Source organism: Caloenas nicobarica, chromosome 17 (genome assembly GCF_036013445.1).
Source record: "Caloenas nicobarica isolate bCalNic1 chromosome 17, bCalNic1.hap1, whole genome shotgun sequence".
NCBI classification, from domain to species: Eukaryota; Metazoa; Chordata; class Aves; order Columbiformes; family Columbidae; genus Caloenas; species Caloenas nicobarica.
The window spans coordinates 13,342,136-13,367,279 of record NC_088261.1 but is presented as its reverse complement, the minus strand read 5'-3'; the positions used below and the strand labels follow the sequence as shown (position 1 = coordinate 13,367,279).

At 31.0% G+C, this 25,144-nt stretch overlaps 1 pseudogene; it reads left to right on the top strand.

Moving 5' to 3' along the window:
* Nucleotides 1-392: 392 nt before the first annotated feature.
* LOC135995506 (maltase-glucoamylase-like) overlaps nucleotides 393-25,144 on the top strand; it is a 41,343-nt pseudogene continuing 16,591 nt past the window's right edge.

The following is a 25,144-nucleotide window of genomic DNA, read 5'->3' as shown; positions in this document are numbered from 1 at the left end:
AAAAAGAAAGAAAAATAAAGATATAACAATAAAAATAAAGATTCTACAAATAACTTTCTCACCCTGTAGATAGATAGATAGATAGATATATTAGGGACAATTAATATCCTCATTTATACAAGAGGATTTTTTTGTTGGTTGGAAAAAATCAAACTTACAGAACTAAAATGTGCAGATCAATTCATTTTTAGTTTGGGTGCTTCAGGAAAATGAAAAAAATTCTTCATAATTAGAGTGGAATGAAAATTTTGTTTTGTGAATATTTAAATGCAGAAAAGGAAAGGTAATTTTTGCACTTGGCCCTTCTGGTAATAGGGATGTGATTTAATATTGAAATAATTTCTAGATTTTCCCAAAATTGTAATTTTTTTGTTTCCTTCTTCTGGGCAGAGATGGAAAAGAGGAAATTCAGCAAATTGGAAATTATATTTATTGTCCTCTTCTGCCTGGTGGTGGCTGTGGCCTGTGTCCTCATCGGGATTTTAGCAACGAGGGAACCTGCGTCCCAGAGCACCCGTAAGTGCCAAATTAAAAAAGAAATCAAATTATCTCTTCGATAAAATAAAATTACATATAAAAATAATACATTAAGATATAGTTACATATAATAGATAATAAACTATATAAATGCATATATATTTTAAAATTTACTTTTTTATATCTCTCTAAAATTTTATATAAATAAAATTATTTTGATAGAAATATGATTATAATAGATAGAAATAATATTTAAAAATTAAAAATTTTTGGTGAGGTGCAGCCACCAACAGTCACCCATTTAACCAATTTCAACCCAAGCTGGATTTTTTTTCCTCGGAGAAATTTTCTGCAGTTGGAGCAGTGACAAAATCCACGTGTTGATTTAAATTTAAATTTTAGGCAGAAATATTGCAATATTTTCTGAAGAAAATTGTATGTCCATTGGTAATGGAGATCAGAATTTAGAAAATCTTGCATTATTTTGGTTTTCCTGTAAAAACCACTCTCAAAATATTATAAAATAACATTTAATACAATTTGGCTGCTAAAATCATTGATATTTTTGAACTGTACCAAGTGACCCACATCAAATATTAACTAATAAATAAATGTATAATGATAATGATGATGATGATGATAATAATAATAATAATAATAATAATAATAATAATGGTGATTTGCTGCTGCTTGTTTTACTGCTAAGTGGATTTCAGGTTAAATGCTCTCTGGGAAAATGACAATTTGTTTAAATGCCATGTAAGCTCATTTCATGCAATTTATTTAAATAATCATTTAAAAATACATATAAATTACATTGAAAAAATACATTTAAATAGCACTGGAAAAAATACATTAAATTATACTTAAATATTACATTTAAATAACACTTAAAAAGACATTTAAATTACATTTTAAAATTATGTTTAAATTACATTTAAAAATTACATTTTAAATTACTTTTGGGGGTGGAGAGGGTCAGTAGCTGTTGGGTGGGTTATATGGGTTTTATGGTTTTTATGGCCCGGAGAGAGTTAATGATTATTTATACAAAGTGATAAATACTATCAAAGCCCAGGTTATCAAAGGCAGGGTAATAAATAATAAAATAAAATAAATAAAATAAAATAAAATACAATACAATAAAATAAAATAAAGATAAAAAGAAATAAAATAAGATAAAATCTCCAGCATTTATCCAGCCTTCAGCACATGACTTTTTTCACGTTTTTGCCTGTTACCACAATAATTCCCCCGTTTCAATAATTTCTTCACCTGATTCGTGTCACTCATGGTCTTAATAAAGACCAAATGTTCAAAATTTTAATTTTATTTTCAGAATTAATTAACAATTTTCCACTTTCAATCCCCAAAACTTCTCCATGCTCTTTGCCACCTGAAAACCCACTTGGAGCCAGAGTCAAAATATGGAAATATTATAAATATTGGATATATTTGGAATGAGTGGGTGTTATTGTGCCATTTCTCTGTACAATATATGAGTTTTCATCCCCAAATCTGTGTGTGCAAATATATAGAGATATTATAAATATTGTATATTTTGTGGGTGGGTGGGTGTTATTCTGGGATTATTTTGTCCCAAAATATGGGTTTTTCGCCCCAGGCACTGTGCGCGCGACGTGGCTGCTGCTGGAGCCCCCTCAGCAGCAGCAGTGCCCCCTGGTGCTTCTTCTCCTCTGCCCACGGCTACAGGGTGGACACGGGGCCATGGGACACGCCCCAGGGTGAGTCCACACCAAAACTGCTCTGCTCTGCTTCGCTTTAGTTTAATTAATTTTATTATATGTTATATAATTTTATATGTTATATTTTATATTTTATTTGACCTTATTTTAATTTCATTATTCCCCCGCCAGGGCTGGAAGCGACGCTGACTCGTCTCCCATCGCCATCACTCTTTGGCCAGGACATCGGCTCCGTTCTGCTGACCGTGCAGTTCCAGACACGGACTCGCCTGCGCTTCATGGTGACTTGGGCACCAGTTGGGGCAGATTTGGGACTGGGGCAGGATGGGGTTCTGGAGGGGTGTATAAAGGCCAATAATTCCTCTTCTCTGTGAGAAAAATTGCAAATTCATTTTAAAAAGATCCAATTTTGTCTTCCATTTTTTCAAACTGTCCTTTCTTTTTCATTTCTTGTCTTCCCATTTCTTCATTTTTTCTTTATTTACTGTTTTTTCCTTCTTTACTGTTTTTCCTTATATTTTTCTCTTTTAAAAACTCTTTTAAAATATTTTCCTTTTTTCCTTTTTCCTTTTTCCGTTTTCCTCCTATTTTTTAATTTTTGTACTTATTTTTTTATTTTTGTAATTATTTTTGTACTTATTATTTTTGTACTTATTATTTTTGTACTTATTATTTTTGTATTTAATTTTGTATTTATTTTTGTGGGGGTTTTTTGTGTCTTTCTTTCTCGTCTTTCTTTCTCGTCTTTCTTTCTCGTCTTTCTTTCTCGTCTTTCTTTCTCATCTTTCTTTCTCATCTTTCTTTCTCATCTTTCTTTCTCATCTTTCTTTCTCATCTTTCTTTCTCATCTTTCTTTCTCATCTTTCTTTCTCATCTTTCTTTCTCATCTTTCTTTTTACTTTTTTCTTCTTCATTTCTTCTTTTTATTTTTTTTCCTTTCTCTAATTTCCAAATTTCTAATTTTGTTCACTAAACCTCTGTTGTCCTTTAACCCTGCACAGCTCACAGACCCAAAGAACCAACGGTTTGAAGTTCCCCATGAGCACGTGGGCCCATTCACGGCTCCAGCCGCCTCCACCCTGACCTACGCCGTGGCTGTCCAGGAAAACCCCTTCGGCCTCCGGGTGACACGGGCCAGCAGCGGGAAAGTTGTGTGAGTCATTCTGGGGCGTTTTCTCCAGAAAACCGTGACACCAGTTGTTCGCACTGGAGCTCAGTTACCTCCAGTGCCCTTTTGGTTTGCAAAGAGCTGCTTCTCTTTGATAGATGGACATGATGGAAAGACAAACAATTGGGAATTTTAGGAGCTCTATCTCATCAGGTTTGGGTTTCACCATCTTCTTTTGATGGATAAACAAGATGGAAAAAGGCTTTCCACAAAAAAAATTGGGGTGGAAAGACTCTTTCCACATAAAATTGGGAATTTTAGGAGCTCTGTCTCACTGTGTTTGGGCTTTACCATCTTCTTTTGATGGATGAACATGATTGAAAGACCACAAAAAAATGAGATTTTAGGTGGTCTATCTCATGGGGTTTGGGTTTTGTCATCTTCTTTTGATGGATGAACAGGATGGAAAGACTCTTTCTACATAAAATTTGGGGGTTTAGGAGCTCTTTCTCATGGGTTTTAGATGTTACCATCTTATTTTCCACTTGAAATTTTTAATGTCTTTGTTTTCTAAAAAAACCACAACTGCAAACCTCAAGAAATCAAAGTTGGACTGACAGCGTGAAAACCCACCAAAAGGTGGAAGCGTTGAGAGGATATATTTATTAAATACATTTTTAAAGTGATTACTTAGCTGACTGCTATGAATTCTTCAAATTTTAGTAATTAGGATTTATTTTGTTTTTCTCGTTATTTGCTTTCTTAATAGCCTCATTAGCAAGCATGTGAAAGAAGCAGTGAGTGCTCAGGACTAATTTGGCACATGAATTTTTTAATTTAGTGGGATCTATTAGAAACAGCACTCTAAAACATTTCTCAAATTTTCCACGGGTTTTCATTGAATTTGGCAAAATAATTTGGGACCTATTTGAAACAGTACTATGGAGGATTGCTTCAGTTTTCCTTAAATTCTTTTAATTTTGAAGAAAAAATATTGGGCTGTTTGGAGATTGCTTAAATTTTCCTTAGATTTTAATTTATTTTGGAAAAAAAAAAGAATGTTGCGTTTTATGGTTTAAATGAAAATAATTCATAATTAATACATTATTATTAAAAACATCCTGTATTTTTACATGATTTTGGCCAAATTATGAGATGCAGACTACAAAAATTAGTAGTGGCACAAGATGAAAATTCTTAAATAAAAATTTGGGGTTCTGGGGAGAAGTTTATGAATATGAATGGATAAAATAAAAGAATTTACACAATATTTTAACTTTTTTTTTCCAGGTTTGACACTACCATTGGGCCACTTATCTACTCTGAACAATTTTTACAAATTTCCATCAAACTCCCCAGCGACAACCTCTATGGGGTGGGCGAGCACGTGCACAAGCAATTCCGACATGATGTCAACTGGAAAACATGGCCCATGTTTAGCCGAGACACCGCCCCTTCAGCTGTAAGATCTTAACTTTTTTAGATTTTTCTCCTTTTGGGGTAAATTTTTGAATTCAGCCATAGTTGGCACATCAATATCCACCAAGTTCTCTCCCTTAAACGCTCATCAAATGTCACAAAAATGTGAGATACAGCAAAAAAAAATCCTGTTGAAATAGATTTTTGGAAATATTTGGATTGAATTTGTTGGGTTTTTTCCTGTCCGTGCACTGCCATGTGCAAAATTCAGTAGATTTAGAATTTTTCCTTTTGTTGTCTCATATCTTAAGAAATAATGCAAACATGCCCTTAGCAGCAGGTCTGCCAGCAATTACTTTTTTCTCCATTTTCTACTTTTTTCCCCAGGTGATTTCTAGGGTACACACTTTTCAAAAAATGTAAATGCGTATTCTTCCATCTGCAATGAGGCGTTTTACCCCAAATCTGTGTGGTTTTGGCAAAATATCGCTCTATCACTGTGTCAATGTGCAAACCTTTGTGATTTAAAATCAGTATTGGATTCATGGTTTAAAATCAGTATTTGATTTTGCATTTGAGATTTCATTCAATTTTTGATTTCAAATCAGCTTTTATATTATTTTTCTTTGCTTATTCCTTTTTCTGACTCAGATTCGCAACATTTTTTAGGAGGATACACTGAATTTGGAGTGACACGAAAGCGATTCAGGGAGCAGCTTGATGTTAATTAATGTCAGCAGCTCCGTTAATTAATATTTTAGAATTATCTTTCAAAATTTTGAGGCATCATCTATAGGCTGCAATGTCTATTTTGTATTTTGAACAGAAAATTAGAATTTGCCTCGAGAAAACTTGTAGAAAAGTTCTCCTTTGTTTTCTTTCCATCCTTACTCAAGATGAAATTTATAAATTTTAACTTTGAAATAATTTGTTTTCCTCAAATTCAGGCTTTTGATTTTAAGCAACTCAAAGATATTCCCAAAAAACAGAAAAATAAAAATAATTAAATTCATGTTGGCAATTTTATTTTTATTTCCTTTTGACACATTTAACTTCACATGTGGGATATTTTTGAGATACCACAGTGTGCATGAAGTTTGACTGAAAAAAAAAAAATCATGTTTCTGTTTACCTTTAGAACATGGATAATTTATATGGCGTTCAGACTTTCTTCTTGTGTTTGGAAGACACCACCGGTGCCTCGCTTGGCGTTTTCTTGATGAACAGCAATGCCATGGGTAAGGATATTTTCTCCATAAATATGGAAAAAAAAAAAATGATCTGCAGCACCATGCGTAAGGATGTTTGCTCGATAAATATTACAAAAGAAATGTAAATATGTTATTTAAATGATCATGTTTAAGGAAAAAAAAACCAAACCAAACCTTGAAAATTTCCACCTGTGTTTAAAGTTCCTGTAACGGGTTTGGGTTTCCTTCAATACTTTTGTTTGATATTTTCTATAATTTTTCAGTCTTTCATCTCAGCACCACATTTGTTTGAGATTTAGGTAACATCCCAAATTGATCTCGTTGCATTTTTTTGCTCGCAGAGTTTGCCCTGCAGCCAACACCGGCTGTCACCTACCGCACAATCGGGGGAATTCTCGATTTTTACGTCTTTTTGGGTGACACCCCCGAGCAGGTGGTGCAGGAGTAAGTGACGGTACGTTAGAGAATCATTGTAGAATTTAGAAATATAGAATAATTTTAGAACTTAGAATTACAGAATTATAGAATCATTTTAGAATTTAGAATTATAGAATTATAGGATCGTTATAGAATTATAGAATAATTTGAGAGAGAATCAGAGAATTTTGTGTTATCAAACCGCCGCCACTCACTATTTTGGGGTTGAATTCCCAGTTTATCGGGCTGCCGGCACTCCCGTCCTATTGGGCGCTGGGTTTCCAGCTGAGCCGCTATGGCTATGAGTCGCTTGAGGAGGTGAAGGCCGTCGTGGAGCGGAATCGAGCCATCGGCCTCCCTTATGTGAGTAAAAATCAGATTTTTTTCCTCTTTTTTCAGTTTTCTGTACAAATTTTAAACGTCATTCATTACTTTTTTTGTGGGAGTAAATTTTCAGTTCAGTTTTCCAGCTCAATATGTTTCTTTCCACGTTTCCTCATTTCTCACTATTTTTTCTCTCAATTTTTAACCTAAATTTTCACCAGTTTTTCACCACAATTTTCACAAAAATTTTGAACCATCTCCTCACAGGACATCCAGTACACAGATATTTCTAGCTAAATTTTCCCCAATTCAGGAATGGATAGCAGTTAAAAAAAATTATGTAGGTGCCCACATCCAGCTGCTTTTCTGGGAATTTTTATCCCAATTTTTCACCAATTCTTAATCAGAATTTTAAACAAAATTTGTAACCACAATTTTGAACCATCTCCGCCCAGGAAGTCCAGTACATGGATATTTCTTGCTGTTTTCTTTTCCCCAATTTAGGAACCGATAGCAGTCGAAAAAAATCCTGTAGGTGTCCACATCCTTCTGCTTCTGGGAATTTTTAACCCAAATTTTCACCAATTTTTAACCAAAATTTCAAACTGTCTTCTCGCAGGACGTCCAGTACACGGACATCGACTACATGGAGGCCAGAAAAGATTTTACTTATGACCAAGTGAATTATAAAGATCTCCCCAGTTTTCAAAGCTTTCTGCATAATTATGGGCAAAAATATATCCTCATCCTGGTAAGAATTAAAAAAAAATATTTTTCCATTTTAAATCATATTATTTCATTTTAAATAGCAGTATTATCAATATATATATTTCATATATATCTATATTTTAATATGTATGTTGTGACTTGAGACATCTTTCCATGTGGGTGCTGGGTCCTACAGAAACAGTGTAGCAAACAAAAAATTGGTGTAGACAACAGTTACATATAAAAAATTATTAATATCATATCACATCCTATCCTATGTAACATAACGTAACATAATCATTGTATATATTATATATTACAATAATTTACTTTAATATTATTTTAATAATTATAGATAATAACATATTATTAATTGTATTCATTTTTATTATTGTTTATTGATTTATTATTATCTAAAATTTTTTCTAGCTTTTTATTTATATATATTTTTATTACTACTATTAACATAACGCTATATATGTTTTAACATGACACATCTTTCTGCATTGTTGCTGTGCTCTGCATAATTAGTGTACATTATTTATTATTTTCATGTTCATTTTCATGCTCATTTTCATTTTCAATTTTAATTTTTATTTTGATTTTTTCTTTTTTCTTTTTATTTTTTTCTCCTCCTTCTCCTCCTCCTTCCCCTCCTCCTTCTTCTCCTTCTCCTTTGTTATTAATGTTGTGACAGTAGACATCATTCTGTGTAGCCACTGGGCTCTACAGACTTGCTCTAGAGAACCAATAACCAAGAGAAAACTCTTCTTTTGGGCTGATTTTTCCCTTTTTTAGGATCCTGCCATCAGTACTGAGGCTCTGGCTGATGGTTCCCCCTACCTGGCCTATGAGAGGGGCCAAAACCGGAAAATTTGGGTTAATGAGTCAGATGGAGTCACACCGTTAATTGGAGAGGTAAAAAAAATCCAGTCAATTTGAGCAATTTTTTTGCTATTTTCAAAACTTTGCAACATTCTCAAATTTTCTTAATATTTTGGTTTTTTCAAAAGGAAAGAGATTGTGAAGGTTTGGAAGATATCTTTTTATTTTCTATTTCCCACTTTACTCTTTAGAAAAAGATGACAAATTTGGAAAATTTTCATTACTTCAAAGTAATATTTGATTTGATGAGTTCAGAACTCATCAGTTACTGAAGCTGCTTTCTGCCTTGTTTCTGTGTGTAAAACTAAGAATAATATAATTAATAACGATAACTCATATTAATTAGAATTGCAATTAATATATTAAAATATATATTATATTAATAATGATAATTCATATTAATTAATAAGGGTAATGTTTGTGATTTACAGCTCAAAAACCTTCTTCCAATCATGGTATCAAAGCTGTCCTACAAAATTATTAATTTTATTCCCAAATGTTTCTCCAATAGAACAATGCCCAGGATTTTGAAGGAAACCTGAGAGTTTCAATCTTTCTGCAAATTCATTTAAAAAAATCAATTATTTCTGCATTTTTATTGGCAGGTGTGGCCAGGAAGAACCGTCTTCCCCGACTTCACCAACCCCGAGTGCACCAACTGGTGGGTGGAGGAATGTCAAATATTTTACAACCAGGTGCCCTACGACGGGATCTGGATTGTGAGTAATTCCCCCAAACTTTCACATTTTGCAAAAAGAAGGCAGATTGGTCTGGATTGATTCAAAGGAACATTTCCTGCAAATAACCTGAAATCCATGTGGAATTTGTGTATTTTCTGTTCAATGTGTTTGGGTAAAATACTTGTTTTTCTGGCGTCAGATGGATTTTGTTAGAAATTTAATCTGATGCTTCTTTCAGTAATTTAAAATAATTGAATGTGATTCAATTTATCCAAGAACTGAGTCCAGGATGGTAATTACTGGTTTAGCTTTTAGTTTTAATAAATGACACCTTTTGGGAGAAATTCTTTCCCTCCAGAAAATAATTATAGTATAATGTATATTATGTATATTAATTATAATATATGATTATAATATATTGTTTCTAATAATTTCCAGGCCAGAACAAATAACATTTGTTCTTAACGCGGGATTTGGGAAGAATTATTTTGCTTAATTTCTCCAGTTTGAGTGGAGTGACCATCACCACTTAAAATCAGCTTTTTGACATTCAGAAAGATTTTTAATTAGTAGTAATTTTAATTTTTATGCTTATTTTTCTTTTTATTTTCATTTTAATCTATTTTGTTATAAATTTTATTGTAATTTTTATTTTTATTATTTTAAATATTTAAAATTACTTTGTAAATTCATTTCTTCCTTGCTGGATGACGTCCTTCAAGTTGCTGCTGGGTTTGTACCTGTATATTTGGCTGAAAACCCAGAAATTATTGTTATGCATAAACGTGATATTTTAAATTTGCAATTTGCAATTTTTTCAGGATATGAATGAAGTAGCCAGCTTTATTCCAGGCTCAACTAGGGGCTGTGAGCAGAATGACCTGAATTATCCTCCTTTCACGCCCCGTAAGTCCCTCGTCTTTAGCTGTGGAGTGAAAAATAATATAAATCAAAATATTTGTGAATTATTGTCCAATCAGCTAAAAAGTTTGAATTCTTTCTCAAGAAATTGAAATTTGCCAGTACATGGTCAGATCAAATTATTAAAAAATTTGGCATGTTGTTGTTTTGGATAAATCATTCTTTGCAGGCAAAATCGATCTGGAAGGTGGATTTAAGTTTATTAAATTGGAAAAAAAAAATTAAATTCATAAAATTGGAAACCTGCAGTAACATTGTACGACACCAGGGAGAAATTGTCGCTTTGTTCTTGGGGTTAAAAACTGAGAAAAGGGACAAAATGTCATTAATGTGCATGAAGGGAAAAAAAAAAAAACCACCAAGAACAGAAATACTGATTTTTCCTGTAATTAAATTGATTTATTTTTTTAAAAAATGAGGGAATTTTATCAATTTCAATGCACTGCAGATATTGTTGACAGACTCCTGTACGCCCAGACACTCTGCATGGACGCTGTGCAGCACTGGGGGCGACAATATGACGTTCACAGTCTGTTTGGCTACTCCATGACCATCTCGACACAACGGTGAGGAATCCGCCTGAAAATTTGGGTGAAAAAGGGAAATTTTCAATATTTAGAGAAAATAAGCAATGGTATTTCAAGAAAATGAGCAATTTTATTTTGAGAAAAGGAGCAATTTCATCCCCTGTGGAATCTGGGGATCAAGAAACATTTCCCTGCCATGGCTTGAACCTGGGCATTCAAAATTGGAAATTTTTAAAAATTGGAATAGAATTCTGAATCAAAATTTTAAATTGTAGTGTTTTTTAAATTGGAATTGAATTATGATTCAAAATCTGAAGTCTCACTGCTTTCTTTAAAAATTATAATTAAATTGTGAATCAAAATTCCAAGTCCTAGTGTTGGATATCAGTGATGACATGCTGGGGAGAGGAAGACAAAAGGAAACCTGACCTTAAATTATTTGGAGTTCAAATATGGTGAAAGTTGGCAGACAAAAATTTACAGAAAGACTATATTTAATAAAAAATATTTAATAATAAAGAAATTTTAATATTACTAATGTAGTTAAAAACCACCTGGTTAAACTTAAGGGAATTTGTGTCCTTAGATTATTTAACAATGTAAATGAAGAAATAAAAAGAAATAGGAAATTGCCTGATACAAATCCACTCATCTCCACAACTATTTTTTATTTTTATTTTCGAAGGGTGTTAATTTTTTTATTTTTTGCTTTTGTACTTATTTTTATTTTCACTTTTTTATTTTCACTTTTTTATTTTCACTTTTTTATTTTCACTTTTTTATTTTCACTTTTTTATTTTCACTTTTTTATTTTCACTTTTTTATTTTCACTTTATTTTCTTTTGGTTTTGTATTTGTTTTTATCGTTATCCTTATTTTCATATTAATGTTTTAAATTTTATTTCATTTTATTCATTTTAATTTTTATATTTTTCCTTTATCTTATTATTTTGATTAATTTCCCTAATCCCAACCTCCTTCTCTTCCAGTGCCATTGAACGTCTCTTTCCAGGCAAGCGCAGCTTCCTGCTCTCACGGTCGACGTTTGCAGGGTCGGGGAAATTTGCCGGGCACTGGCTGGGGGATAACGCAGCCACCTGGGAGCACCTGCACTGGGCCATTCCCGGCATGCTGGAGTTCGGCCTCTTCGGCATCCCCTATGTGCGGGAACTGCAAATATAAAATTCTAAGAAATAATTTTTTTAAAAAATTTAAAATCTATAAGTAATTCAAAAATTTTAAAAATTAAACATTTAAATAATTGTATGAATAAACCATGAATTAATAGAAATTAAAATAGGATATAAAAATACAATTAAAGAAAAATGCACAGATAATTATGTATTATAAATAAATTTATTAATAAATTACATTAACTAATGGAAATTAAAATAGAATATAGAATAAAATAAATCAAATCATACAGATAAATAATTATATAAAACATTAAAATACATAAACATATAAGTAAATTAAAAGAATATATATAAAATATATATAGAATATATTTATATAAAATATATAAATTAAAATACAATCAATCATATAAAGTAATTTATTTTTCTTTTAATATTTCATTATTTACCACAGTATTGATTTTTTTAATTGATCTTACTCCATCTTCATTACTTATTTAATTATTTACCTAATTGTTGATTTTATTATTTATTTCATTCTTAGTATTTATTTTATTATCATTGTTGTTATTCATTATTTATCTAGTTTAGTTTTCATTATCAAATATTTTCTTCATTTCCAGCCACTGGTACCTCTGCTCTTTGTAATTTATTAATAACTGAAGCGAGGCTCATTAAATACCCATTTTACTTTTCAGAGTTTGAATTTATGTGACTTTTGAACTACTTTCTGAATTAATATTTAGTTTAATTTTAATTTCAATTTCAATTCTTAAGTACAAATTATTCCAACTCCCAGTGTGGAGATAGTGTGGCTATAAAATTAATTTCAGACCTTGGAGGTGGAAAAAAATACAGAAAAATCTGTATTTACCTGACTAGTTCTCTTGAAAAAAAAAACCCAAAAATCTTAGAAACTTCAGAAATTCTGTGCTTCAACTAGAGAAAAATACAATGGGAAAATTTAGGTACAGACGATTGGTTTGGAAGAAGGGTAGAAATGAAATATTGTAGACATAAGATTTGGTAGAAATGAATTTTGCAGAAACAAAATTTTGCAGAAATAAAATTTGGTAGAAATGAAATTTTGCAAAGATGTTTTGAATGACTGTGTTACCCTGGTCAGCAAGTAGGGATGAATTGAAAAAAATTTTTTTTTTTTGGTAGAGATTTGAGGTGCAATATGCCAGACAACATTTTTTTTCTTTTTATTGTCAGGTGGGAGCAGATATTTGCGGTTTCTTTGAAGATGTGTCAGAAGAACTTTGCAGATGGTGGATGCAAGTGGGAGCATTTTACCCCTTTTCCAGGAACCACAACACTGAGAAATGTATCGTAAGTGGTAAATCCCACAACTTTCTATTCTTTCTATTCTGGTACAACTTTCTATTCTGAAAATTAAATTAAATTCTGATAGTTAAATTTCTCTCACTGATGCTTATGCTGGTTCAAAATTATGCTTTGGGAAATCCTTGCTCAAGAAGGTTCAGCTTTGTCGGGTTAATTTATGGTACCAGGAAACGCGTTCAGCGTAATTTCATTTTCTGAAATTCTGAAATCCTCATGTGACACCAGATTTGGACCTGATGGTGGCTCCAACGAGCAGCAAGTGCTTCCTGCTGTGAGAGCCATCCGCTGCTGTTGTATCCTGAATGCGCAAGAGCAATGATCATTTATTTTTACGTTTATTTTTATTTTTACTTCTATTTTTATTTTTACTTTTATTTTTTATTTTAAAATTACTTTTGCTTTATTTTTATTCTTTATTTTTACTTGGGTTTAGTTTTTCATTGTATATATTTTTTACTTTATTTATATTTAGATTTTATTTTTATTTATGTTTTTGTTTATTTTTAAATTTCTCATTATTTTTTTATTTTTATTGTTATTTTTACTTTATTTTTACTTTATTATTTTTACTTTATTTTTACTTTGTTTTGATCTTTATTTTATTTATATTTTATGGTTTTGTTTATTTTTTAATTCCTTATTCTTATTTCTTCTTTTTATTTTTATTTTATTTGTGTTTGTCTCTTTCCAGCCACAGGATCCTGCCATTTTTGGTGCCAATTCCATTCTGGTGAACTCCCCAAGCTCTACCTGAGCATCCGCTACACGCTGCTGCCGTACCTGTACACGCTCTTCTACCGCGCCCACACCCGCGGCGACACAGTGGCACGGCCACTGCTCCACGAGTGCGAACCACAAATTTCCCACAACTCCCAGAATTTCCCTGGAATTTACAAATTTACAATTTCCCCGTTGGCATCTGTGCAGATGTCTATATTCATAGAATTATCGAATCATTTTGGTTTAAGATATTCTTGGGGTCTTATCGAGTCCAACCACAACCTAAATCTAGCATTTAAAAAGTTAATTCAACTTAATTAAATTGATTAAAAAAATAAAAATAGCATTAAAAATGTTCATTTCAAATCATTTTGCAGTTACAAAATGCCATTGGCAGTTGATTAAATTCTTCTCCATTTGGATATATATTACAAAATTTTAATAAGTTTTTAAATTTTAATTGAAATTTTAAATTTTTATTTTATTTATTTTAAGTTTTTAAAGTATTTTAAACATTATAATGTCTTTTAATTTTTAATAGTCTTGTGGCATCACCATATGACACTTTTCAATAGTGATTTTAGAAAACCGTGACCTTGAAACATTAGGATTGCCTCTGACAATATTAATTAATCTGTTATTCTATAAGTGCAATTAATGCCTCTGTTTTCCTATTTTTTTAACAGGTTTTATTCCGATGAAGTGACATGGAATGTGGATAAACAATTCCTCTGGGGTCCTGGGCTCCTCATCACCCCTGTGCTTGAGCCAGTAATTCTCAATTAATTATTTGTAATTAATTAATTCACCTCGAGTCACCAGCACCTCAGGGAAGTGCTGGTAAAAAAAAAAAGCAAAAAAAAAAAAAAATTCCCTCTGTTTGAAACTACCCGTGGATTTTCTCTCTTATTCAGACCAGGGGTGATATTTTTAATTGGTTTAAAAGTCTGAATTCTCCTATTTTTGGCAGATGTATTTCCCTGAACTCACACTCCTGCTCTATTTTTTAAACTGGGAAATAAAATAAAATTTTACTTTAAAAATGTTAATACGTTTTCCCTGATGAACTGGACAAATTGCCCTGGTCGAATTTTAGCCTGAATTATCTTAGTGACAATGGGAAAGAGAATTCCCAAAGAGCTTTTTATTTTCATGAGTTTTTAAATGTATTTGTATTTCTATTTTATTTATGAGCTTTAATACATCTCCAGTGGAAACACGTGTCTTAATATAAACTTTGATTATATCCTTCTTTCATGCATATTAAATACCATTTTCTCTAAGTTCATTATCTCTTTAAATTCATTTTTTTCTAAATTTAATTTTCTCCTTAAACTCCATTTTCTCTTTAAATTTATATGTTATATATTTTTATGATTTATATATATATTTAATTTAAATGTGAAGTTTAAGTTTAGATATTTAGAAATATTTTTAATATAAGTTTTAATTTTAAATTTAGATATTTATATATTCATAATTTAAATTTTTGTTTTATTTTCATATATTAATATTTTTATTTAAATTTTAACGTTATATGTGTGTATTTTTATATTTTATTTTTATATGTTTACCTTTTTATATAGTTAAGCATATTAATCAGATGCTTGTCTTTGGACTCCTCATAAGTGTTTTTTTCCTTTATTTTCTACTCACTGTGAGAGAGCCCACAATATAATTTTATCACTGTTGAATTAGAAAATTTTGCCATTTTGTACCATTAAATTTTATATCCGATTAGTTCTGCTTTCCTGTCCTTAAGCAAATCTTCCTCTCCCTTTGCAAAATTCTGCATTTCATTTCTCACCTGATTTCACTTTTTCCCTGTGATTCAACAAGAGAAAAAATAAATAACAAATTGATGCTTTTCCCATTGCAAAATCTTGTCCAAAATCCACAGGAATTTTTGTTTTGCAAAACAAAATGTGTTGTGTTTTTTTCATATCTGAAAAAGCTAACATCGAATAAAGAAAATTAAGATTCGACAATGTTCCTAAAGAGTAATAATAAAATCAACAATAATAGAAATAATAATATTAATAGTTATAGTAATAATATTAATAAGGGATATGATTAATGTATTATATCACAATATAGTTAATAATATTAGTAGTATGAATAACATCAACAACAGTAATAATAATAATAATAATAAGAATAAGAATAAGAAGAAGAAGAAGAAGAAGAAAGGGTTCAAAGGGTGACATTGCTGAAATTAAGGCTTGAAATTGAAATAAATTTTGTTTTGCACTGCCAGGGGGTGGAGGTGATCCAGGCGTACATCCCTGATGCAGTCTGGTACGATTACCATTCGGTGAGTAATTGGGATTAATTAGGGGGTACCAAGGGTGACGGGGCTGGGGATTGAGTTGGGGACTGAGGAGCAACGGGTTGAATGAAACATTAAAATTATTAATTTACCAACATATTAATTACAATATTAAAAGATATAAAAATATATTCATTAAGTAAATAGCATTAAATATATTCAATATTTCAAAATCTATATGAACATAAGAGTATGTTCATACTATTAATAATGCACAAAATGTTGCTGATCTCCTTTCTGGAAATAAATTGCATAGATTATTACATAGAATATATAATATGCGCAAAATAGTATAGATTATGTCTTTTAATAAATATACATTTTATAGATATTAAATATGTATTTAAGATATATCTAATATCTATACATATGAACTATACCAATAAAGATAGACTATATTAAATATATTAAATAAATTAAACATATTGAAATATATTAAGAAATACATTAAGATATTAATAGATTAATTATATCATTAATAATGCACAAAACGTTGCTGATCTCCTTTCTAGAAATAAATTATATATATAACATCCAATACATATATGTATTTTTACCATATTGTATTATTACTGTATTGTTACTATATCATTACACGATATTTGTACATAGTTTTACATATAATATGTGCACTGTATATTACATACATTTAGAAAAATAAATATTAAATAGATATTAGATATCTAGATTATATATCAATTATTTAAAATATATGACATATATTTTTAAAATCTATTGACTATATAATGAATATAATATATGCAATATTATATATGTTATAATATGTTTAATATATTAAAGATATAATTAATATATAATATATTATATTGAATGTGTAACGAATATCTAATTATGATATTAAACAATATATAGTACATATTCATACTCTTACTAACACACAGAAGGTTGCTGTTGAAAATCCATTTCCCACCCCCTGGTAGTGGTTTCAGTGAGTGGGAAAGGGCTGTGGTTCATTAGAGGCTGTTGCGGGGTTGCTCATTAATTAAATAATCTGCTAGAATAAGATGAATTAGTAAAATGAAATTCTATAAGTAGACTTATCTATAGATAGAATTTTGCAGTGTTGTGGTCTCTGCTGGTTGGACATTCACGGCTGCCAGTGATACAGATGTTGCAAAACGGCAAATGAAGAAAGAAGCGACACCTGTGCAGGAATAATTAATTATTTCCCCTGTTAATTAGGGTGGATGGCTGTGGGTGCGGCGGCAGCACTGGGACTTGTATCTACCCGCGGAGCGGCTGGGGCTGCACCTGCGCGGCGGACACATCTTCCCCACCCAGCGCCCGGCCAGCACGACGGCAGCCAGGTAAACCCGGCCTGAGCTAATGGGTAAACCCGGCCTGAGCTGCTGGGTAAACCTGGCCTAAACAGGGTAAACCCGGCCTGAACTGAGTAAACCCAGCCTGAACTGCTGGGGAATGAGGAGCAGGAGGGGACTCATGGCCACCTGGTTGCAGGAAAAAAATGGCATTACTATCCTTATCATCATTTCCAGGTTTGTTTTTATTTTTATTTGAAAGTTTTGACTTTTTATTTTATTTTTTGTTTTTATTTTTTGTTATTTGTTGCTTTTATTTTTAATTAGCTAGGTTAATTGTAATTTTTTTAATTTTAATTTTTGTATTTATTTTTTATTGTTTTTTGTTTGGGTTTGGTTTTATTTTTGATTTTGTTTTAATTTTTTTTGTTTGATTTTTATATTATTTATTTTTTTAATTATTTTTTCTTTTTATACTTAGTATTTTGAATATTGTTTGTTGGGTTTTTTTGTTTGGTTTCTATTTCTATTTTTTAATTTTATTTTAATTTTGGGGTTTGGTTTTTGGGTTTTGGTTTTTGGGTTTTGGTTTTGTATTTATTCTTGATTTCATTTTTATTTTTAATTTATATTTAATTTTAATTTTTTTATTTTTTAAATTTATATTTAATTTATATTTTATTTTTTATTTTTTAATTTTAATTTTTAATTTTATTTTTAATTTAATTTAATTTTTATTTTTCATTTTAATGTGTTTTTTATTTTTTATTTATTTTTTTAAATTAGAATTATCATAAATATCAACATTAATATTACCACTAGCAGTATTATCGGCATTATCAGTGTTTTATTAGCATTACTATTAATATTATCCTACATCACAACATTACGTTCTTAACAGTGACAATATCTGTGGGTTTTGGTATATCATTATTTAGTAATCTTCCGCATTTGCTATTTGAAATTTGGCAATAACTCCCAGTCACTTCTTGCTGCTGCAGCTGGAGACAAAATATGGTCAGTGATGAACCAGAGGGGGGATTTTAAAATTTTTAAAATAATTTTATAATTCACAAAGTTTCAAAACCCTGCTGAACATTCAAGTCTTGATAAGAAAATTACAGACTATCTAGCTATTTATTATATACTTTAATTTAAATTAATTATAATTTATTATATTCAATTGCTTTTTTTTCCTTACAGCCGTAAGAATCCCCTGGGACTCATCATCGCGCTGGATGACACTAATGAAGCCATTGGGGAATTATTCTGGGATGATGGAGAATCGACAGGTGAGTTGACTGTCATGATGAAGGAATTACGAAAATCCGAATACTAATACTTGCAGGTTTGAATCGTGGATTTGATTTCATGGGAGGAGCATAATTTAACAAATTTAAATTATGTTTAAGCTTTAAAAGTAATTTGTTTCATTTAAAAATATTTTTAAATAAATTAATTTTAATTTTTAAATTTAATTATATTTTAAATTAATTATATTTTAAATTAATTACATTTTAAATTAAAGTAGATGTAATTAATTTAAGTAAAATAACTATAATTGAAATTAAATTAAATTGTGATATAAAATTAAATTTTAATAATAAAATTAAATCTTAAATTTCATTTAAAATTAAATTACCTAAAATTTAAATTAAATTTTTCTTTAATAAAGTTGCAACAAGCTATTATTACTACATGTAGAAAAATGCAATCTTCTTAGTTTTTTGGAATTTTTTCTTCTTCAGATTTCACAACAGTCTAATTTATGCAAAGATTTAGCCAACCATTAAGAAAAAAACTTTAGTGTGACACTAAATTCAGAACTTAATTCAAATGAAGTAAAAAAACTTTTATTTTAGGATAAATTCTTTTTTTTTTTTAATTGTGCCAATGGACAACTTCAGAGTCCAGGTGATTCTGGAGCAATGACGCCAAGCAAAATACTATTTTAATTTTGAGGCAAAGGAATTTTTGGAAAATGAACAACATTGAATTTTTGAGGATTTGGTTTTGCATCCATTTTTCATGAGATTTAAATCACTTTAGATATTTAAATCCTTCAGGTGCCTTTTGAAGTTTTATCCTTCAAGATACATTTTCTAGAAAAGACAGAAAACAGTTTAAACCTTTATTCCAAAATTATTTTTAGAAGATATTTTATTAAATACTCAAGCTTGTATTAAAGGTTTTATTCTTTTATTTTTATATTTATTTTTTATAACTATTGTTGCATTATTACTATGTTATTACTATATCTCTATATTATATTCGGCATTATTATATTCATAATTTTAATTGTTTAAAATTTAATTTGATTTTATAATATAGATAATTTATTCAATTTCAGTAATTTAATTATTATATTAAATAAAATAAATTCTCTATATTACAAAATCCAATTAAATTTATCCATAATTTAATTCATATAATAAGTTTATAATATGTATAACTCAATTGAATTTCATCGGAGTTTGTGGTCCTTCACTACATTTCTGGTTTTATTTTTATTTTATATTAATTCTTTTTTTATTATTTTTAATTTGCGGGGTTATTTTATTTTTTATTTTAATGTGTTTTTTTCATTTTTCATTTAATTTTTATTTTTATTGGAATTATCATAAAGAAAATAAATTCTCTATATTGTAGAATCCAATGAAATTTATATATAATTTTATTCATTTAATAAGTTTATAGTATGTATAACTCGATTGGATTTAATTGGAGTTTGTTCCTTCACGCAAGAGAAAATTATTAATAATTTGGGAGAAAAAAAAAAGTGGGTTATGACAGACATCAAGAAAAGGCTGTCAAAAGTAATAAAAAAATAGGTTTCTAAGGGTAGGAATAATTAAAATAAAAAAAATACATAACGTCCGGGCAAAAATGGGCAGGTTAGGTGTTTTTTGGCACCCCAGTAGCACATATTAATAACATCAGAGCTCAACCTCTGAACTGGAAAAAGACAATGAAAAAAATCAAAATTTCAGGCAAATGTAGACATTTTGACACCCCAGGTCAATTTGTCAAAAGATTTGTATTGGCAGAATGTTCATTTTTTCCTCTTCAAAACATATTGTAAGTTGTTGCAGTTTGTCCCACAGTAGGGCAGCTTTGGAGTTAACAGGAATGATAAAAATATTAACGATATATTAATGATAATTATATTAAGAATTAATTATTAATAATAATAATGAATTTTTTTTGCTCTTCTCGCTTTATTTTTTTCGTGCCATCTCATTCCACATCTTAGGCACGGTTACCGGAAAAAACTACATTTCCTATGACTTCAAAGTTTCCAATGTAAGTATAAATATTTCTTAAAGGATCTAGTTTTAATTTAAAATTTTAATCACTAATATTCTCTTTTTTTTCTCTCCCTATTTTCCTAGATTTTTTAATTAAAAGCGAAGTATCTGAAAAATTGCCATTTCAAAATATTGTCACTTGACCAAGAAGGAAATATAAAATTTGTCTTTTCTTCCTCTAATTATTTTTAATATCTGCAGATTCCAAATTTTCTGCAGAACTGAAAAAAACTCAAAACCCCCAAAACAACTTTCTGGAGTTTATAACAGTTTATAGAGCACAGAAATTGTAAAGCATCCGTGGCAGTTGGGATAAGGAAGGAAATGAATGGATTTTTTTATCTCAAAAATTATAAAATTTGACTGAAGATCTGGTATATTTTTAAAAAATCTAGCTGAATGTCTATAATGAGTGAGATGAAGAACATGAACTTATTATATGCATACGTATATTATGCATTTAATACAGAAACATCTATAATTACATAAGAATTTTATATATATATAACCCAGGAAAATAACATTGCTCGCCAATTTAAATTGGGAGAAATTTTGGCAATTCAACAAAATTATTTCATTATTCCTCAGAACGTTCTAGAAATGAACGTCACACACAACAGCTACGTGGATCCCAACAACCTGATGTTCGAAGAAATAAAAATTTTGGGATTGCTCCAGGAACCAGTGTCCGTCACCGTGTTGCAGAACAACAACATGCAAATTACATCACATAATTTCACCTATGATCCTGTAAATAAGGTAAAAAATAAAACCTTTCAGTCCAATTTTCCTGTATTTTATATATTGAAATGCAGATTACTTAGTACTACGGCAAATGCCACAGTATAGGTGATGTATTTTACTAAAAAGTAAAATTATGATGTTTACCTTAATAATAATGTTAATTATGTTATTAATAATACACATATTTTATATTAATAATATAGGCATTTGTTTTAATAATATACATAATAACATTAAAAAGGATCTCCTCAAACATTGCATGCAACACAACTTTTATATTTGCATTTATTTACACAGGTAGATTAATTTATAAGGGGAGGAACAGCTCTAGGATTTTAGTCGATATTGTAGGAGGATAAATGATATTGACACTTTTCAACACTTTTTAAATTGTAAAAATTAAACATTTAAGTTAAAATTTTAAAAATTAAATTTAAAACTAAACCCCACAGAAGTTAAAATTTTAGAATAAAAATTCATTTTTTCGAAAAGTGGACTTATCTGCAGGATCAGATCTTTTTCAGATGTTCCAGGCAGGAATTTCAAATATGTAAGCTTGTAAAAATGAAGGTTTCTCTGCAGAGGTGCTGAGTTTTGTTCAGGGAAATTTCTTGCTTTTAAGGATCTGAAAAAAAAAAATAGAATTTAATAATGCTTAATTGTTTAATATTTATAGGTTACTCTCATACAAGGGCTCCAGCTGGAACTTGGAAAATCATACTCGTTAAGATGGACACTGGGAATCAGCAATAACGAGAAATTTGATTGTGATCCCAACCCAAATGCATCCAAGGAAAACTGCGAACAGCTCGGCTGCATCTGGGCGGTAGGAAAATTTTCTGAAAACGAATTGGGGAATTTTTTTTTTTTTTTAACAACAAAAGAAACTGTCTCATTTGTCCTTTCAAGGACTTTTGTTGAAAATACCACAATTTTCAACAACTTCTGGTCTTCTGAAGTATGAGAAAAATAGAGGAAAACCTTGGCATTTTTTGTAAGTTGGTAACAAATTTGTAAAAAGTCAAATAGACTTGAAATCACCAAGGCTTATACTCACTAAAAAAATAAATAAATCTCAGTAAATAATGAACAAATAATGGACGATATTTAAATGACCCAGATTCCTCTGGAATCGAGAAGATTCTCAGAAGAAATCCTAGAATTTTCATCCACCCTCATTGTATAAAAAAAAAGCGCCAAACCCTGCTAGATCTAATTTAAATATCTATTTTTTATAAATCCAGATATTTATATGAATTAATTTTGGGCACATTCTCTTGAAGGTGTCCAAAATGGCCAGACAATGAAGATTTAAAGTTGTTTTTTAATTTTTGTTTTTTTGAGGTGAAATTCACAGATAGAGGGAATATCAAATCATGGTCACTTTGTGATGATACAGATGGGACTGAACAGACTTGAGCTAATTAATTATAATTAACATAGTCTAGAGATCGGTGGGTTCAGTGCCACTTCTTTATTGTTTAACACCAGCATGAAGATTCTGGGGCCAAATTCAAAATTAATTAGTTAGCTGGTTAAAAACAAGAGGTTTGGAAATCTTGTTGCTAAATAAAAATAAAACAAAAGGTAATTTAAAAAAGTCGGTGAACCAGAAAGTTTAAATTAATTTAAGTAGTTATTAGTTAATTGATATTAATTTAAATATGATTTCATTTATATTTTTATTAATTTATTTTATTTGTTTCTGTTAATTTAAATAATTAAATGAGTCATTCCTGGCCCCAAATAAAGATTCTTGATTTCCCAACCCAAATATTTTGAAGGAATTTGAGAAAGCAAATATAAATTGAAAGGAAATCAACTCATCACATTTCCACGCGCAGGAAGTCACCTCTGATTTTAGCATCCCCTACTGCTACTACAACGGCCCTGACAACGATTATTCCGTTGCTGATGTCACATATGTGTCATCTGGTGTGACAGCCAATGTCACCTTCACAGGGAAGGACCTCGAAGCGTCCCAGAAATCCACGTCACCGATCAGCACCCTGCGCCTGGAGGTGATATATCACACCAACCACATGCTGCAATTTAAGGTGAATTTCTTCAAATTTATGTTCTTCCACTGGTCAGAATAACGTGATTTCCAGGAATAATGTGTTTGCTCATATTTTTTTTGTTATCCAAATAAATTTCTCGTTTTAACCAAATTGCTTTTATTGCTCTTAGGCTTGAATTGACTCATGCCAACTTCTATGATACCCGAAGAAAAGTCTCTTAAATCTGGCTAGAAATTCAACCCAAATATTGAAATTTGTTTACCGCACATAAAAATATATTTAAATCAATATACCCCCAAAATTAAATAAGCCATTTCTGGCCCAAAATAAAGGTTCTTAATTTCCCAACCCAAATATTTTAAAGGAATTTGCAAAAGACCATATATTGAAATGGAATGCTTATTTCAGGAAATGGACTCAACCATAATTCAGTAATTCAGATTTTTTTACTGTTATTGGTGAGAAAAAATGGAACAATTTTCTATGTCCGAGTCCAAGTCTTTCAGTCTGTAGATTAATTTGTATTGGCCAATAGAAGTATCTAGTGGGGTCCCTCAAGGGTCAGTACTGGGACCAGTACTATTCAAAATACTCATCAACGACTTGGATGAGGGAATAGAGTGCACTGCCATCAAGTTTGCTGATGACACCAGACTGGGAGGAGTGGCTGACACACCAGAAGACTGTGCTGCCATCTAGAGACCTGGACAGGCTGGAGAGCTGGGCAGGGAGAAACTTAAGGAAATAATAGAACAAGGGCAAGTATAGAGTCTTGCATCTAGTTCCAGCATAAGTTGGGGAACAACCTGTTGGAGAGCAGTGTAGGAGAAAGGGACCTGGGAGCCGTGGGGGACAGCAGGATGACCATGAGCCAGGACTGTGCCCTTGTGGCCAGGAAGGCCAATGGCATCCTGGGGTGGATTAGAAGGGGGGTGGTTAGTAGGTTGAGGGAGGTTCTCCTGCCCCTCTACTCTGCCCTGGTGAGACCACATCTGGAATATTGTGTCCAGTTCTGGGCCCCTCTAGTAGAAGAAGGACAGGGAACTGCTAGAGAGAGCTCACTGCAGAGCCACGAAGATGATGGAGTGGAGCTGGGAAGAATATAAGGCTGTTGTCAGAGGATGTGGGGAAGCAACAAGGAAAGTTCCCTTCCCTTATGAGGAAAGGCTGAAGGAGCTGAGTCTCTTTATCTTGGAGAAGAGGAGACTGAGGGGTGACCTCATTAATGGTTATAAACGTGGAAAGGGTGAGTGTCAGGAGGATGGAGCCAGGCTCTTCCCAGTGACAATCAAGGATAGGACAAGGGGCAATGGGTACAAACAGGAACACAGGAGGTTCCACTTAAATATGAGAAGAACAGGCTGCCCAGCAAGGTTGTGGAGTCTCTTTCTCTGGCGACATTCAAAACCCGCCTGGACACCTTCCTGTGTAATCTCATTTGAGTGTTCCTGCTCTGGCGGGGGGATTGGACTGGATGGTATTTCGAGGTCACTTCCAATCCCTGACTTCTGTGATTACAAGAAAATGTTTTCACTATTTTTATCTTGAATTCTTGAAAATGTAACTTGCTAATTTATGCATATTCCATGTGCATTTTCCATGTATAGATTTATGACTATGCAAATGAACGGTACAAGGTGCCAGTTCCGCTAAATCTCCCCACGGCCCCCGAGAGCACAGTTGAGAATCGACTTTATGATGTGGTGGTTCAGGACAAACCATTTGGCATCCAGGTCCGACGCCGAAGCACAGGGATGGTGATGTAAGCCACACTCATTTAATTTAATTTTTTAATTTAATTATACTGATTTTATTTTTCCTTTTTTTAAAATTTATTTTTTAATTTGTATTTTTCATTTTTTGTTTATTTTTT